At 38.5% G+C, this 16,959-nt stretch overlaps 1 protein-coding gene across 1 annotated transcript in view; it reads left to right on the top strand.

Moving 5' to 3' along the window:
• Positions 1-3,937: 3,937 nt before the first annotated feature.
• LOC134750690 (uncharacterized) overlaps positions 3,938-16,959 on the top strand; it is a 108,882-nt gene continuing 95,860 nt past the window's right edge. Inside the window, exon 1 of the mRNA XM_063685926.1 lies at positions 3,938-4,086. The gene's annotated coding sequence lies outside the window, so the exon portion shown is untranslated. The remainder of the gene's footprint in view (positions 4,087-16,959) is intronic.

The raw sequence follows: 16,959 nt of genomic DNA, 5'->3' as shown, positions 1-16,959 counted from the left end.
TTAACCGTTAACCATGGTAGCTCCAGGTTTAACTGGTTAACCCCGGGTTAGTGGGATGGTGCAAGTGGCCATTATAGAACGAAAGTTGGCACTGACATTGGTGCTTTATTGGAGCGCGCGAGATTGACGGCGAGTAGTGGCCAGGTCGTATCATAACAATTACAATCAGGATCAGATTTTATACTTAGAATAGGCGTCAGTTTTCGTGATCAATCTTAGGAATTGTAATTTTGGAGGTCAATATTTGGAATTAATTTTTGGACAGACAACCTAGGAGGTGTTTATCGAGTTAGGTAAAGGTGTGAGAATTAATTGGAAGAAGATCTTATAAAATATTAACCTTAAAATAAACAAGCAAAAAATTTCTTCTTAGTGCTTGAAATAAAAAAAACTTTGGTGGAGCTTCACCAAATTTAAAAAATACTATGTGTTTTAACTTTCAAGGTCTTACTCGTAGTTAATAGGGCTGTCATAATAATTAATGTAGGTTTGTAGAAAATAAAAATAGGTAGCATACCTAGGTATATTTTTATTTTCCGCCAGGATAAATTGCATTTCAAATATTTATGTGGCACATGCAACTGCAACCTACTCTAAAAATACAAGAAGTGGGTCTAGATTGAGAGCCACTTATACCATGGATGAACTCCACCAAGGAGGAGTTTTGGCCGAAGAGTGTCAAGTTTCGGCGGTTTCGCGGCCCACTCCCTGACACAGCGGGGTTGCGAAATCATCGTCATCGCAGCCATAATGTGTGTTTTAGTTTTTGAAATATATTGTATAATATGTATGCTAACTAGGTCAACGTATGGGTCAATAGTAACCTGAAAATAAAGCTTTTCCTTTTTTCTGACTGGCGAAAGCGTGCCATGAATATATGCCATGGCTCTCTAAACTCACTTTTTATATTTTTAGAGTACCTCACCTGGTGTCCTAGCTCACCTTACCTGCATATTCTATTTATTTGAGACTCCCTAAATAAAACGAAATAAAAACCAGTACAGATTTAATACATCCAATTATATTTAATCAGGAAAATGATTGAAGTCGTCGCTTTCCGTCCGTCTCGTTTCGTTCCAGTATTAGTCCAGAGTGGGATGAGGCGGGAAGCGTAGTGTTGCAACGAAAGTGCAGTACAGAATTCCCGCCACAGTCAATCAAATCAAGTTAAATATCATTTACTATGACATAATTAAGGCCCATAGATAATCCAAGCACGACGATGCCTGGTTCTCCTTACTAAAAGAGAAACGCACGAGGCACCACGAGCAGGCCTCCAACCCCCGCCCACCTGGGGGAGCATATACCTGCTGCGTGTGTGGCCGAGGGATCCTCTCTCGTATAGGGCTTTACAGCCACGAACGCAAGTGTCGTAACACTCGTAACCGCGATGCTGCTTGAAACATCTGACACAGATGACAAAGGCCTATTTATTATAGATACATATACATATCTTACAAACTAGCATAGGTAGATACCTACAGTAAAATAAAAATCTAAAGGGGCCCACTGACTATCAGTCCGCCGGACGATATCAGCCTGTTAGTTGTTCGGAATTGTCTGATTTTTGTTCTAACTGACAGGCCGATATCGTCCGGCGGACTGATAGACAGTGGGCCCTTGATAAGCTAAAAATCATGTTGGCGACACAGTTTTTTGTTGCGGTATAGGATTAGGTATGCATTGAATGTATTTTTTTTTTAATTTAGAGATATTAGAGTGGCTTTAACTATTATTTAGATAACTATACTAACTATGCTGGAGAGACGAAGTGCAGGAAAACCTCAGCGAACTCGGCGCCGTCGACTGGACAGAAACGGCTTTGGACAGAGTAGCATGGCGGTCTTTGGTGTCGGAGGCCAAGATCCACTTCGGGTCGTCGCGCCACAGCAGTAAGTAAGTAACTATACTAAAAATAACGAAAATAAAACCGCTGATTATGAAACCTCTAAAGTTTTTATATAAAGTAGGCTCGTTGAACTTAACACCGCTGTGTACGTGATAACGAGCCCGGATATTAGTGCCTCAGAATGCCTTCAAATCTAGATTTCAGGCCCTCAGACCAGATAATTTACACATCATTACTGAAATGTGTCTTACGGAGATTTGAGCGACGCTCATTAGGAAGAATAAAATTATAAATATGTTTTGAATTTTTCTGGTTTATTTCTGACTGTGACTTAAGGGGCCCACTGACTATCAGTTCGCCGGACGATATCGGCCTGTCAGTTGTTCGGAATTGTCAAATTTTTGTTCTAAGTGACAGGCTGATATCGTCCGGCGGACTGATAGTCAGTGGGCCCCTTTATTGTTGACGCCGCTCCCGGCTTTATTTGGGGCAATGTTTTACAACTTTAGGGATAACTATTATGCGCATGATTTCTATATAGAAATCATAATCATATTTTGTTATGTTAATCATTGATAAGTTAGCATGTGTCTTATTACTTTTGATAATTTATCTGTTTTCCTAGCATGTAAGTTAATTAGAGTTTTGAATGATTCACGGTTAGTTTTACTAGACTTATATTGACCGGGATATAGACCGAAGCCGTTGAAATTCACAAATACAAAAATTTCAACCGTGAAGATGGGTTTAAACTGTCAAATGTGTGGAATCCTGTGATTTGTTTGTGTAAAAAACCAGTGATATCCGAATCAAACACGCGTAGTGACACCGTGAGTGTAGTGTGTTTGGACAGACCAACGAGTGTGTACGCGATCGGACCAACAAGTGTGAATGCGACCGTTGGTAACGTTGAAAGTGAACGCAGCCGACGCGCAAGAATGAGGGTAGACAGAGCGCTGTCTACACAACTTTGACACCCACCCGCTATCTTCAGTAACCCGTGAACATGATGCATGTAACTGCGTCGAAATATCGGGAGCTCACAAATAATACAAAAGGTAATCACGGTCTATATCCCGGTCAATATAAGTCTAATGTAAGTTAATTGGTCTGAAACTGAAAGCTTGTATTGTGTTTAATCAATAAAATAAAATAAAGTATATACCGACTTTTAATAGTCGTTCGCTCTGCTACGCTATACTAGTGTCACGCGAGTGACTAAAACAATTGAGTCTAAATCGTGAAATTATTTAGGGTGGCTGCTATAGTTATTGGCCACTGCGTAGTAATTGGCCACTTCTGTAAGGCACTACAATAAGGCTTCAATTGGCTTGTGTCTTTCTGATTTCTTAGGAGTGGCCAATTACTATGTTGTGGCCAATAACTCACCCTACAAGAATTCAGAATTAAGTAGGGACATATAATTTTCAGGCAATTAACGCTGCGAGCTAGACTGTGTATTTAATTTTGTACTTTAAAATATATGTGATATTCATTTCGGGCAAAAAGAAAAAAACATGCAATTATAGGTTAAAATATATTTTACTGCACTGCACCGTGAAGTTTTTGTTCAATTCAAAGTACTTACACAAGCATTACTTCTGCAGTATTAGCTGCAAAAAGGTCATTTTATCGAGAAATTTATAACACAGTTACTTTTCCTGCAGTGTTGCAGTCAGCTGCATTGCTGCAGCAGTATTATAGCGCGAGATTGCTGACTACATTACTACCTCAAATGTCAAAATCAATATTGCTGGCCGGATATTTGACATTTGCGACAGACGAGCCGCCAGTCGGCAGTAATGTTTGCATTACTGCTAAAGTAATGCTGGTGCAGTCTAAATATGAACGGTACCTTTTCTCAGTATGACCAAAGAAAAGGAGTACCTAAAAAAAAACAACACTTTCTGACCTCTATAAAATTTTATGTTCTAACGATTCATCCATCCCAATCCAATTAAAACCAGATATCTCCACAAATACAAATTCACTAAAAACTTACATTATGTCACGAAATAAGCGACCAATCCTATCTGACCTTAATCTCTACCACACCTCCATATAATTGGAGTTCAGGGTAGACTGGGCTACGGTGCGCAGGGGTACGATCATTCAGTGTTGTATAACGCGCAGTGAGGCTTGCACGTTGCTTCTCGCCCCGCTCTCCCCACAAAAGTTTCACGAGTTTTGGATTTTGACTTTGGTGGTGTGAGTTGTGGTGAAGTTTTGTGGTTTTGGTAAGTTTTTTATTTGTATTTTTGTAGTAATTGTATTAAACTTATGTGTACTTTTAAGTACAAATTGATTGAGGTATGTATCATTTCCCTCAATATTACAAAATTGCCTAATTAAAAATTTATTCATCAGTATGTCATTGTGTAGTGTAGGCAATTTTGTAATTTTTTTTTTAAATATTTCAATTAAAAAAATATAAAAATGTTGAATTAAGTATTTGACCAAGAGGTTAAGCTTAATTAGTACTTAGATTCGGAAATATTTATGGAGTTTAGAGTTTTGTCGTCACCACACCTAAGTAGGTACATCATTCGTTAACCAACTAGCGCCCGTGACTTTGTCCGCGTGTGTCGGGATAAACCCATTATACCTAATAGTTTAAAAAGAAATTTTTAGGACGTTGAATATATATATCAAATTATTTTATTTATCTAAAAAACGAAGCTTTTACAATTATACATTAATAATTAAATATACGAAATATATTATACATTGCAAAACAAACCAGAGGCTGCACTAAAAAAAACAATTTACATTGCTAATAATGCTAATGCCTTAATCGATTCGTGTTCATTTATTTAATTCATTCTACTTTTTTTGAAAATCTACAAATTAAAATTGTATTGTACCTTTTTTCATACACATACTTAAATAAAGTAATATATATGTAAGTTTATTTAATTATAGTATGTATATGTAAGTTTATTTTCGTTAGTGTGTATTATTTATCGCTATATTTTTTGTTTTAAGTTACCTATTCTGCTTTTTTTTGTTCAATGCCTGCACCTATCACTGTTTCTGTTTAGCCTGATGGTTGACTGGTAGAGAATGCCTTTAGGCATTAAGTCCGCCATTTGTACTTTATGTGTTATATTGTGCAATAAAGTTTAAAATAAATAAATAATAAAATACTTATAAGTTTACTGATTACACCATACAATTACAAGCATAAAAATTCTTATAAAATATTCGGATATGATATTCAACTCTATTGACAATTGAACAAGTTTGGGAACAAATCAAATTATTTTATTAAATATTTTGATTTGTGTTTTTTAAGTAGTCACACTACTATATATAAATTAAAAATTGTAATAGATGTTATATATTAAAGAAAAAGTGACGAAGCCCTCCAGTGGTGAAGGCCGGATCCGAACCGGCGTCTTTAGCTATCGCGGCTAACGCCATGAACCCCTAGGCCACCTCGCCACATCTCTCGCCACAGCTCTATTGACAATTATTAAAGTTCAAATTTTAATAAATATTTTTTATTACATGCAGCATAGGGTTAATTTATCATTGTTATAAATACGCTAGCGTCATACATTACATCAAGGTTTATGGTACAAGAGCGAATGGATTTGATAAGACTACACATAAATAATTGTTTTTTTCTTAAAAATTGCTACAGTTACTACGTTTTAGTAGTACAAAATCTAATTTTGCCCTGACTATCATAAATTGTTCATAATCGAAGAAATCACACGAAATTTCTGTATATCCCAATGGTATTAGAGAATAAGTCAAGGCCTTAAGTCCGCCTTTTGTACTTTTTACTTGTTTTGGCGCAATAAAGTTTAAAATTTATAAATAAATAAATATGTTGAGGTAACCGCACACAAGTACACAGGCAAAAAAACCACAACAAAATGGTAATTTTACATCATAGTCTATTTAAGAGTTGGGCTCTTGTCGTTGTAGCAATTTCCATATATTTCCATGTCAGTCCCAAAACCTTTTCTTTCATGTTTTTAGAAGGCTCCTCTTATAATATTTAAAACTTTCGCGTTTTGAAATCATACTAAATCACATTTACAATCGGGGCATGGGTCTCTATTGTTTGACATAATTATTGAAAGTCATAATGTAATGATTGTCATATTATCATTAGTGGTAGTAGTGGTAGTAGTATCAGCGGTCCGCGAACGCTCGCTCTAATATAAAGATCCCGCTTTCTTTACATGATAAAGATAAAGATAAAGAAATATTATAATTCAAGTAGGCATATAATAATGCGCTTATGCACATAATGCGCATGACATGTCGTGTGCATAACCTAAACTTTAGAGGCCGATACGTACACCTTTGTAGATGGAATACTACTGTACATCCAATCCGTCGAAACTTAGCCAAACCGGGACTTATTTGATGACTGGCTGGTTTGCCTTTTGCCTGACCCAGATTTGTTTGTGGGCTCAAGTTTCTGGCCGATTCTTCAAGTGCTCTTCTAATGGTGAGAAGTTAAATAGGTTCAAAGTAAGATAAGTACTTGTCCGTATATTATGTATTGCTGCGAGCGAGACGCACGATAGCTATGACATCATACAGATATCATTTTGACGTTAGTGTATGTTCTAATTGGTCTGATAGTAAGCAAAGAAATGAACAATTGTTATAAGAGTTTGGAGCTTTTAAATTTTTGTACGGAATTTTTGTTTCGCTACTAACTTTTATAATAATCAAAAAAAAAAATCCAACGAAAGGCATAGCTGTGGACACTATACAATAAAATTATATAGAAATATTTTGGAAAATGGGGACTACCTTTTATGGAGAACCGGTCATCCACTATCCGTCTAAAGTTTTCAGCAGTAAGCTTAAAAAATTATGTAGACACGGACAGGCCATTTTTACTCGCGGCCATCTTGTATTCAGCATCTTGTTTGGGCCGTTAGTTTTTACGAAACGTAATGAACAAAATTTCTGTAGGGGCTTCGCATTGTATATGGTGCTATTTAAAATTGAAAACGGTATTTCCGGACCGACACGACCTTCAAACTTGCAAGAAAAGACCGTACTCCCATCTTAAATGCCGAAAACGCATTTACAACTCCTCTGGTGCTGCGGGTGTCCATCGGCGACGGTAATCGCTTACCATCAGACGATTTGTCTGCTCGTTTGCCTCCTTGATCTGTGATAAAGATTATCACAGATCAAGGAGGCAAACGTTTTTTTAACGTAGTTTTCAAAGTCATTAATATAAACGTACATAGGTATTACGTTTTATAGATAAAAGCAAATTTATGCCCTCTCTTTTTTAACTTAAGGATACAGAAGTATTGATTCTGAATGTGACTTTTACCTTTACCAAGTTGCAAAAGTGCATGTACACTTTTTAATGACACCCATTACACACATACAAGCCGGACACAACGTAGATTTTAGCCACAGACAAAAAGACAAAACGAGGACACTAAGTTTGTGTATGGCCCATAATAGTTATAAAAAAACCGGCCAAGTGCGAGTCGGACTCGTGCACCGAGGGTTCCGTGCTTTTTAGTATTAATAATATATATAGCTACAAACCGACTGATTTCATATATAGATGTTTTATTTGGAAACTACGAGGGTTACACCAAAAAAAAAAAAACTATTGTATAGAGCTCGGAAAACTTAGGTCCGGAAAAATATGGATTTTTTGGACAAGTGGAAGACGAGGATTCTGCATAAGAGCACGCCGAAACGGTAAGACTTAGTGGGGGGGTGCTCGACCAAATGTCATAGAGGACCCTGGGCAGTTTTTGAAGCCACCATTTTTTTTTCAAAATGGCGGATTCAAAATGGCGGCCAATTTTCAAGTTGGTCCTAGCGCGCTCAAATTTTGGTCACGGAATCTCGGGGTCCCCTAGATTGGTATGGAAAAAAAAAATTTGGAAAAAATTCAAAATGGCGGAAAAAATGGCCACTTTTTTTTTGTATGGAAACTTTTAAACGGTGCGAGATGGGTGGGGGGTGCTCGACCAAATGTCATAGAGGGCCCCGAGACAAGTACGACTGCATTTAAAATTTTTCAAAATGGCCGACTTTTTTTTTTTTTTTTTTTCAAGTTGGTCCGAGCGCGCTGAGATTTGGCATGCGGCGAGCCTCGGGGCCCGAGATTAGTATGTCGAAAAAATTTTTTGGAAAAATCCAAAATGGCGGCGGACAGAGGCAAAGTCAAATTTTCGAGTAGGTTAAGCGAGCCCGAAGGGCGAGCTGCAGGCCGGGAGGCCGAAGGCCGACCCCGCGACGGGCCGTCAGGCCCGGAGCTTCACCCCGAATGGCCAGGCGTGCCCAAACCCCAGTAATTTTGGGCGAGGCCGAAGGCCGAGCTGCGTTAAGGACGAACAAAGCAAAATCATATACAAAAAGTGTGTTAAGCGAGCCCGAAGGGCGAGCTTCGGGCCGGGAGGCCGAAGGCCGACCCCGGCGGAGGGCCGAAGGCCCGGAGCCTTCACCCCGACTCCCAAGCGTGCCAACCCCGAGTAATTTAAAGCGAGGCCGAAGGCCGAGCTGCGTGAATGCAGTGCTCCCAAGCGTTCTACCAAGTCAACTGTCTCGATAAGCGAAGCCGGCGGGCCGAAGGCCCGACGGCAAAGCGTCAAGGCTCGCGAAGGCCGAAGGCCGAGCTCCGCGTAGGGCCGAAGGCCCGAAGCGTCACACGAGAGGGGGAAGTTGGAGCTTAAACACGACCCAATAGTGAAAATGTCTTAGACGAGCGAAACGGCGGGCCGAAGGCCGAAGGCCGTAGGCCCGACGTGAGCTTGTCAAGACATTTTTACTATTGGGTCGTGTTTAAGCTCCAACTTCCCGCTTACCGCCCAAAGCAGAACCAACCCTCCCCAAGTGTCTTAATAAGCGAAGCCGGCGGGCCGAAGGCCCGACGGCGCAGCGTCAAGGCTTGCGAAGGCCGAAGGCCGAGCTCCGCGTAGGGCCGAAGGCCCGAAGCGTCACACGAGAGGGGGAAGTTGGAGCTTAAACACGACCCAATAGTGAAAATGTCTTAGACGAGCGAAACGGCGGGCCGAAGGCCGAAGGCCGTAGGCCCGACGTGAGCTTGTCAAGACATTTTTACTATTGGGTCGTGTTTAAGCTCCAACTTCCCGCTTACCGGCCAAAGCAGAACCAACCCTCCCCAAGTGTCTTAATAAGCGAAGCCGGCGGGCCGAAGGCCCGACGGCGGAGCGTCAAGGCTCGCGAAGGCCGAAGGCCGAGCTCCGCGTAGGGCCGAAGGCCCGAAGCGTCACACGAGAGGGGGAAGTTGGAGCTTAAACACGACCCAATAGTGAAAATGTCTTAGACGAGCGAAACGGCGGGCCGAAGGCCGAAGGCCGAAGGCCGAAGGCCGTAGGCCCGACGTGAGCTTGTCAAGACATTTTTACTATTGGGTCGTGTTTAAGCTCCAACTTCCCGCTTACCGCCTAAAGCAAAACCAACCATCCAAGTGTTTTAATAAGCGAAGCGGCGGGCCGAAGGCCCGACGCTGAGCTTCGAAACCCAGCGAAGGCCGAAGGCCGAGCTCCGCGTAGGGCCGAAGGCCCGAAGCGTCCCTTACGAATTCCCAAGCACGCGAGGCCGAAGGCCGAGCTGCGGGTATGAAGTGCTCGCATGCGGATCTTTTCTTTCTACCATAAGTACAACTTTATTACTTTTTCCATTGGAAAACAAAACTACTGCACCAACAACAGCAACAACAACAACAACACATCAACAACAGCAACAACAACAACTACACATCAACAACAGCACCAACAACAACAACACATCAACAACAGCACAAACAACGGCACCAACAACAACAACTACAGCACCAAAACAACAGCACCAAAAACAACAAGACAAACAACAACACAACAACAAGACCAACAACAAGACCAACAACAGAACAACAACAACACGATGACCGCGGGGCCCTCGGGCCCCGCGCACCGCGCAAAAAACTAGTTTGTTGTTATAGCGGCAACAGAAATACATCTGTGAAAATTTCAACTGTCTAGCTATCACGGTTCATGAGATACAGCCTGGTGACAGACAGACGGACAGACAGACAGACGGACAGAGGAGTCTTAGTAATAGGGTCCCTTTGGGTACGGAACCCTAAAAAACCAGTTGGACCCCAAATGAGTATAATAAAAAAGTAACGTTTAACAGATTTTCTTGCACCGAACATTTTCCCCACTGCATTTGATATAGGCCAGTCAGCCGCAATCTTCTCCAAGTGTCTTGGGAGAGTAAATCACTTGATACCCTTCTCAAGCCGTTCTTACCACAGACAGGGTGATTTTTATATGGTTGACCATATACTTTTTAGGTGAATATGTAGGTTAAATATGAACAACATTTACTATTTAAATATATTAAAACGAGCCACTACTTCCTGTTGTAATGTATGGATCAGAATTCTGGGTGACGAAAGTGACGGATGAAAGAAATGAAATGAGAATGTTGAGATGGATGTGTGGAGTGACAGAAAGGATCGGATTAAGAATGAGTATATTAGGGGAAATTTGAAAGTAGCACCGGTAACGGAGAAGATGAGAAGTAGTAGGTTAGCGTTGTATGGGCATGTGATGAGGAGAGATAAGTGCCATATAGGTAAAAGAATGTTAGGGATGAATGTCAATGGACGGAGAGCGAATGGTAGACCCAAAAACGATGGATGGATTGTGTGAAAGAGGATATGAGAAAGAAAGGAGTGCTGAGGTGACGAAAGATAGAGGAGAATAGAAGAAAAACATGTTATGCCGACTCCACATAAAGTGGGATAAGGGCAGGAAGAAGAAGAAGAAGAAAATGAGCCACTACTTATTTTAAGCCGAAAATTGCAAACTGCGTCGCGTCAGTCCGCCAACTTGTGCTTCCGATTATGCTTCTCGGTATGGAGTGAAACATATCGAGCAATTTTCGACTTAAAATGCGTGAGTATTCCTTAATATATTTCATATGTATGTGTTTGGAAGTTTTGTTATTCAAACATTATGTTCAAGCATTATGTTTATGGAGCCAACCAAGAAAACGCGAAAAAGAATTAGCTGGTTCATACATAGACATCGAAATTTTGGGGGCAAAGTTTAATGACAAGGTAGGGAGTTCCGATATTAATAAAACTCACGATACTTGTTCCTAATACTAGTGACCGCATTTTTTCATCACCCAGTTAACAGGCAACATTTTTAACCTCTTCTTGTCCTAAGCCTTATCCCATCATCTGGGGTCGGCTCTCCTTGTCTGCATTTTCCACTGTTCCCGGTTTTGGGCTACGTTGTTGTCTATTCCTATCTCTTTTAGGTCCTTCTGGACCGTCGTCAACCAGGTGGCGGGCCGTCTTCCGGCGACATTTTAACCGACTTTAGAAAATGTTTACCAAAAGTATACAAGATACAAGACATTTATTGGTAAAAGTTAATGTTATACAGGTCAGTAAAATAGGTAGGTATCGGTTACGTAACAGTGACAGTGACAGAGAGAACAACGGAAACAACCAGGGCTTAACGCAAGCTTGACAGTTGACACGTCTCGTCTAGCTCCACGCGGCCTTACTCGGACTTATATCGGTCCGGATGTTAATTTATGGCTCGGTTAATTAAGTTGAGGCCGGAAAAGTTTGGAAATGTCTAGAATCCTACTGAATATACATGTCGGAAGATAATGTCATGGTTGATCCCACTGGAAACATGGTGTAAGACATGAAGCTCAAGTCAGCTCCAAATAAAATAAGTAATGTTCATTAGGTACTCTTATTCCTTTATTACTCAGAAGATTATTTTATTGTATTTTATTATGAGCCCATGTTATTGCTTAAAAAAGCTCTATACATATTTCTATTTATTTCGTTGTTGTCTAATTTTTTCCTGTCTCAAAAAAATAGGACGGAAATCGAGGTTAGACACAAAGAAACAACACTACTATGAAAATATGTTTCGTACATCGCCATCTCTCAGGATTTAAAAGCAATAAAACACTTAAAATATATTAACGATCAACTCAAAACCAATGCCAACAAACTGTCAACCGGTTTGGTGAAAAAATATGTCTACTGAATGTTACTGTGTATTTTTATTGAGTAAATATTACTTTATTAAAAAAAAAGAACTGCTCTGGAATAAGTAGAACTCGGATGATAAAATCGCCTGTTGTTTGTTATTTTAAGGTATTCTTTACGAGATAAAAGTAAGTACGCTATTATTATCGTGAATGGCCTTCATACATCACTTGGGCCTCCATTTTGTAAGTCAATCAATTCTACTTGGATCTACAAAAGCCAAGCGTTACTTTTACATTCAATTACAAAAGGGAAGAGTTGATTTAAAACTTTCATCAACCTGGGAATCTGAATGGGAATCTAGATCTCTCCCTGGCGACGTCTTCAAGCCTAATACCAAGACTCGACCTGCTGGCTTTGAGGAGCCCCGACGCGTCTGGTGCATGCTGAATCGGATAAGGACCGGAGTTGGGAACTGTGCTTACTTATGGCACAAATAGAACTGGTGCGAGTCACCAGTATGCCGCTGTGGAGCACCCAAACAGACCGTACACCACACGGTATTTGATTGTCCTCTAACCAGATACCATGGGCAGGTGGAGGATTTCACCACCTTAACCAAGGAAGCGGTACAATATCTACAAACTGTAAATCTCTGAAGTAGAGTAACACAAAAAGCCATACGAAAAAAAAAAAAAAATATCCAAATGTGTCTATGCAGTTTTGCAGCTGGATGTACATGCAAACCTTGCCTTGTGCTGTAGATACTTGTGTGTGTAACTGAATTGTAATTATATTTGATCTTTGTATATTTAATTTTTTGGGAGAACCTGTAATTGGCTCTGTAATTCGTGGTAATTCTTTTGTAGCCTATAGAAATGTTTATACCTGTTGGTTTTCCATGTATGTAATAAAAAATATGTGAAATCGTAATTTGTAACGGGTGTAACCTGCGTTGAAAAGTCGGAAAAAAGAAACAAAATTTTGCAATAGACCCGTTACAAACTACGATAAAATAGAGAAGAGTCCAGTAAGGTAATTTAAGTTTTATATTATTTATAGCTACAAATCCTTCGCAAATATATCACCTAAGAGTAATTGGTCAAAAGCATCAATCTCGAGGCAGCTTGGGGGGGATTATTTCGCGTTTCAAGGGACGACGTTGATAAAGTTATGTCAAAGATAGATATAACTCCGTAATAGATGGATACAGTCTAAGGAAAAAACGTGCCTCGAAAATCAAGAAAATTTGATTCTCGTTCAGAGGGCGCTACTAGTTTTGGCCTACAGTCGTATAGATGGCGTTGACGGTTTCGTTTGTTATTTAACAATTTTAACGCATATCCGTGAAATAACATGGGTCAAAATCATAAAAATAATTAATGCAAATAAAAAAATCATTTATCTATATTTAAATACATATTATCGTATTTTTATAAATCTTCATTTTTAGTTTTAAAGTGTGTCGACAGATGGCAGTGAATTTACTGGGGTTACAAAATTTACTAAGACAGTACCGCTCTAGTATAAGTTACTCTATGCTGCCGTCTCAAGGAAAAAAACCATAACTGACAAAAAGTAAGTTTCGAGAAAAAGCCAAAAAACTTTGCGCTCCTGTTCAAATAGGTTAAATTGTAAGTACAAAGTTGAAACTTTTGTTAATGACAAAGTAATAGTGTAGAATTTTTATGCATTATAAATTATTCGATTACCTATTTATTTAAATAAGTTATTTAGAAAAAATAGTTACTACCTCGTAAAACAAATAGAATAAAAATATCTTTACTAAGATTAAATGACATAAGTGCGTACTTATGTTTTTTGTGTTAGTTTTGCACTACGATGTCTAAGAAATAAAAGCACAAGTACACAGTTGTGCTTATGTTACTAATCGATCTAGAAGCTGAAAAAGCACAATTGGGTACTTTGTGGTTTTTTTTGTTTAGTTAAAGTAATCAAATTATGATTTATCTCGTTAAAGGAATTCATAAAAATACGATGAGGAATCAAAATTATTTATTAAAAGAAAACAAATAAGATACTTTTAGAGATCTTTGAGTAATAATGTAACACAAAACTAAAATTAACCACAATTTGATTGCACTAAGTAATTACTAATTCTTTGAGATACCCTTAATAATCGCAACTCATAAAACAATTACGATCATCGCCAGGCTCAAATCTGAGTATCGTCGACTTACGAAAATTGCTTCCAGAATAAGAAAAAACCAAAAACATTAAGATGTCACACCAGTCATGCTCCCTATTATGAGTTTAGAAATTTTTTGTGGTGGAAATTGGAGGAGTTACGAGGAACAAATGAATTGTTATAATTACAAGTTATTACTTGACATTTCGGAAGAAAAAAAGGTCTCTCTCTCTTGATAACAAAATTAAATAGTAACGTTTATGACACATTGCCATTAGGTGCTCCAAATATATCCAACCCAAATTTCGTACTCTAGATGAGCTAAGGGGCTTGATTAAATGTGCCAATTTTCATATGTGCAGGTTATATAAAGGTTTCAAGTTATGAAGGGGTCAAAAGTAGCTCGAAATGGTTCGTGTAATATTACACACGGTTGCTGCTTTTTCTTTTAACTTGGCTGGACACACTGCCGCGTGTCTAGATGTTCCAACTAAACAGCTAGGCGTATCCAGAGAAAATAAAAAAAGAGCTTTTTTATTTGAACCAGGCTGGGGTAGTTTTAAAATGGCAAATATTTATAACCCTGAAATTGGAACCAAATGCCAAGCCAAAATTTTTACCTGCAAAAATGTCCTTTTGTATTAAAATCTAAGGTTGAAACAGAATGCGGTACACCAAATACACGTTAACACTTCTCATGTTTTTCAAAATAGGCAGGAGTTAATACGTGCGTACTGCGTCGTACTCGCAACCTCTTCCAAAGGAAAAAAACCGATCAAGCCGCGCGCGCCAAGTGAACCGCCTCAAATCTGTCTTTGAGGAGACCGGAGGGGGACTACCTACTAGCCTGATAAAGCATAACTGACAACAATGTTTAAGAAATAAACCACAAGTTCACTGTTTTTTAAACCGACACTAAGCAGAAAAAGCATAAGGAAGAGTCATACGAGACAGAAAAAACATAACGTGCAACTTATGTTTTTTTAGGTTCCAAGAGTTATGACTAATAATATTTTTTTACTAACAAAAATGAACATTTTTGTCAACTTAAGGGTTTTTTACATAGAAATTTTATGTAATACTAAACTATGGTTTTTCTTCTTATGAAATAGATGTTGGGCTTAAATTCAACACAAAAGGGAAAAAAAACACAAGTCGTCACTTTAGTACTTTTCTGTCTATGAATATATACTTATGCTTTTTCTTTCTCAAAAAGGAACTAACTTTACCAAAATGGCGTGTAGTTATGCTTGTCTAAATCTTGACCTGTTAGAGATAAAGAAATAACAGCTAGATAGAAAAATCACATTTTTCTTCCTGATTCCGAGGGTGTCAATAACTCAATTTCGCAAAAATTGTCACTTATGGTTTTTTTCCTTAAGGCGGCAGTATGGTTATGTATATCTGATGGGGGCTATTCTAAAGTCGTCGTCAATAGAACTTGCAAACAATATAAACGAACCGATTTACCTTCATTACTTCGTAATCTCGCTCTTTAAAAGGACAACCATGACCTTATCAACAGTTTATATACTTAAATATTTTATTTATTTAAATTTTTAGTTAAATTTAAATGTTAATTATTTATATTTCAGCGAAAATAACCTTCGTAAATATGTTAGGTTATGTGTCAAACGCTAACAAAATCTGTCATATCTGTTTGCAAGTTCTATTGACGACGACTTTACGGTCGAATGAAAATGTGCAGTGCTTTAATATTGTCCACCAGAGACAACTATAATTTATTTCTTCGTATGACATAATCTCCAACGAGATGAAGCGACGACCTGGTGAAGGTCGCGGGAATTCGGTGGTTGCGAGCGGCACAGGATCGGTCGGAGTGGCGAGCGTTGGGGGAGGCCTATGTCCAGCAGTGGACGTCTATCGGCTGACATGATGATGATGATGACATAATCGTTCAGTCGTTTATTAAAGTTTTGTCTAACGATTTAATAAACATGTAATATAATAGTTGACCAGTAAATATCATAATATTGTCTTCGGTTACCGCGATAGTTACTCATGAAATAAAACTATGAAAACGGATTATATCGCGTATATTGAATTTATAATACATCCCGACGTTTCGAACCCTTTACAGCGTTCGTGGTCAACGGGTGACTGAGGAAAAATTACAAAGTGCAAAAATACCCACATACTAAAATAATGAACAATCATAGACTATAAAATAATGAACAATCATAGACTATAAACCTTAAAGTCCTTAAAACCTTAAACCAGCCTTAAAGTTTATAGTCTATGATTGTTCATTATTTTGGTATGTGGGTATTTTTCCACGATGTAATTTTTCCTCAGTCACCCGTTGACCACGAACGCTGTAAAGGGTTCGAAACGTCGGGATGTATTATAAATTCAATATACGCGATATAATCCGTTTTCATAGTTTTATTTCATCAGTAAATATCAGTTTACTTAAGGTGTTTTTTCTACTTACTAAAAACCTAGTGGTAGGTACAAACATATTTGATGAAACCAAGATTAACGTTAAGAAATATACGCTACGCTACGGAGACTGCTTAACATTACGCGGGCCGTATGCTTGTTTGCCACTGACGTAGTACAAAAAAGTTGTAGAAAATATTGTCTTCGGTTACCGCGATAGTTACTCATGAAATAAAACTATGAAAACGGATTATATCGCGTATATTGAATTTATAATACATCCCCGAAAAATCGGGATGTATCCCCGAAAAATCGGGATGTATTATAAATTCAATATACGCGATATAATCCGTTTTCATAGTTTTATTTCAAGTTGTAGAAAGTTGCGCTTTCAATTATTTTTAAACAGTTTTATTCAAAATATTTAGATCAGTACGGTTTTTACTCACTATTATTTTTAGTCGCTTTTGGCGACAGTATTATTCAACTTTACCCCGTATATAATATACTCGTAATATGTGTGCTTCAAGTCTTGCAATCGCTTTTGCGATCACTTTTCTACTTAACCGATTCCGATGTGAT

Source organism: Cydia strobilella, chromosome 20, assembly GCF_947568885.1.
Source record: "Cydia strobilella chromosome 20, ilCydStro3.1, whole genome shotgun sequence".
In the NCBI taxonomy this organism is placed as follows: domain Eukaryota; kingdom Metazoa; phylum Arthropoda; class Insecta; order Lepidoptera; family Tortricidae; genus Cydia; species Cydia strobilella.
The sequence above is the reverse complement of the archived record's forward strand: the minus strand, read 5'-3'. Positions and strand labels throughout refer to the sequence as shown.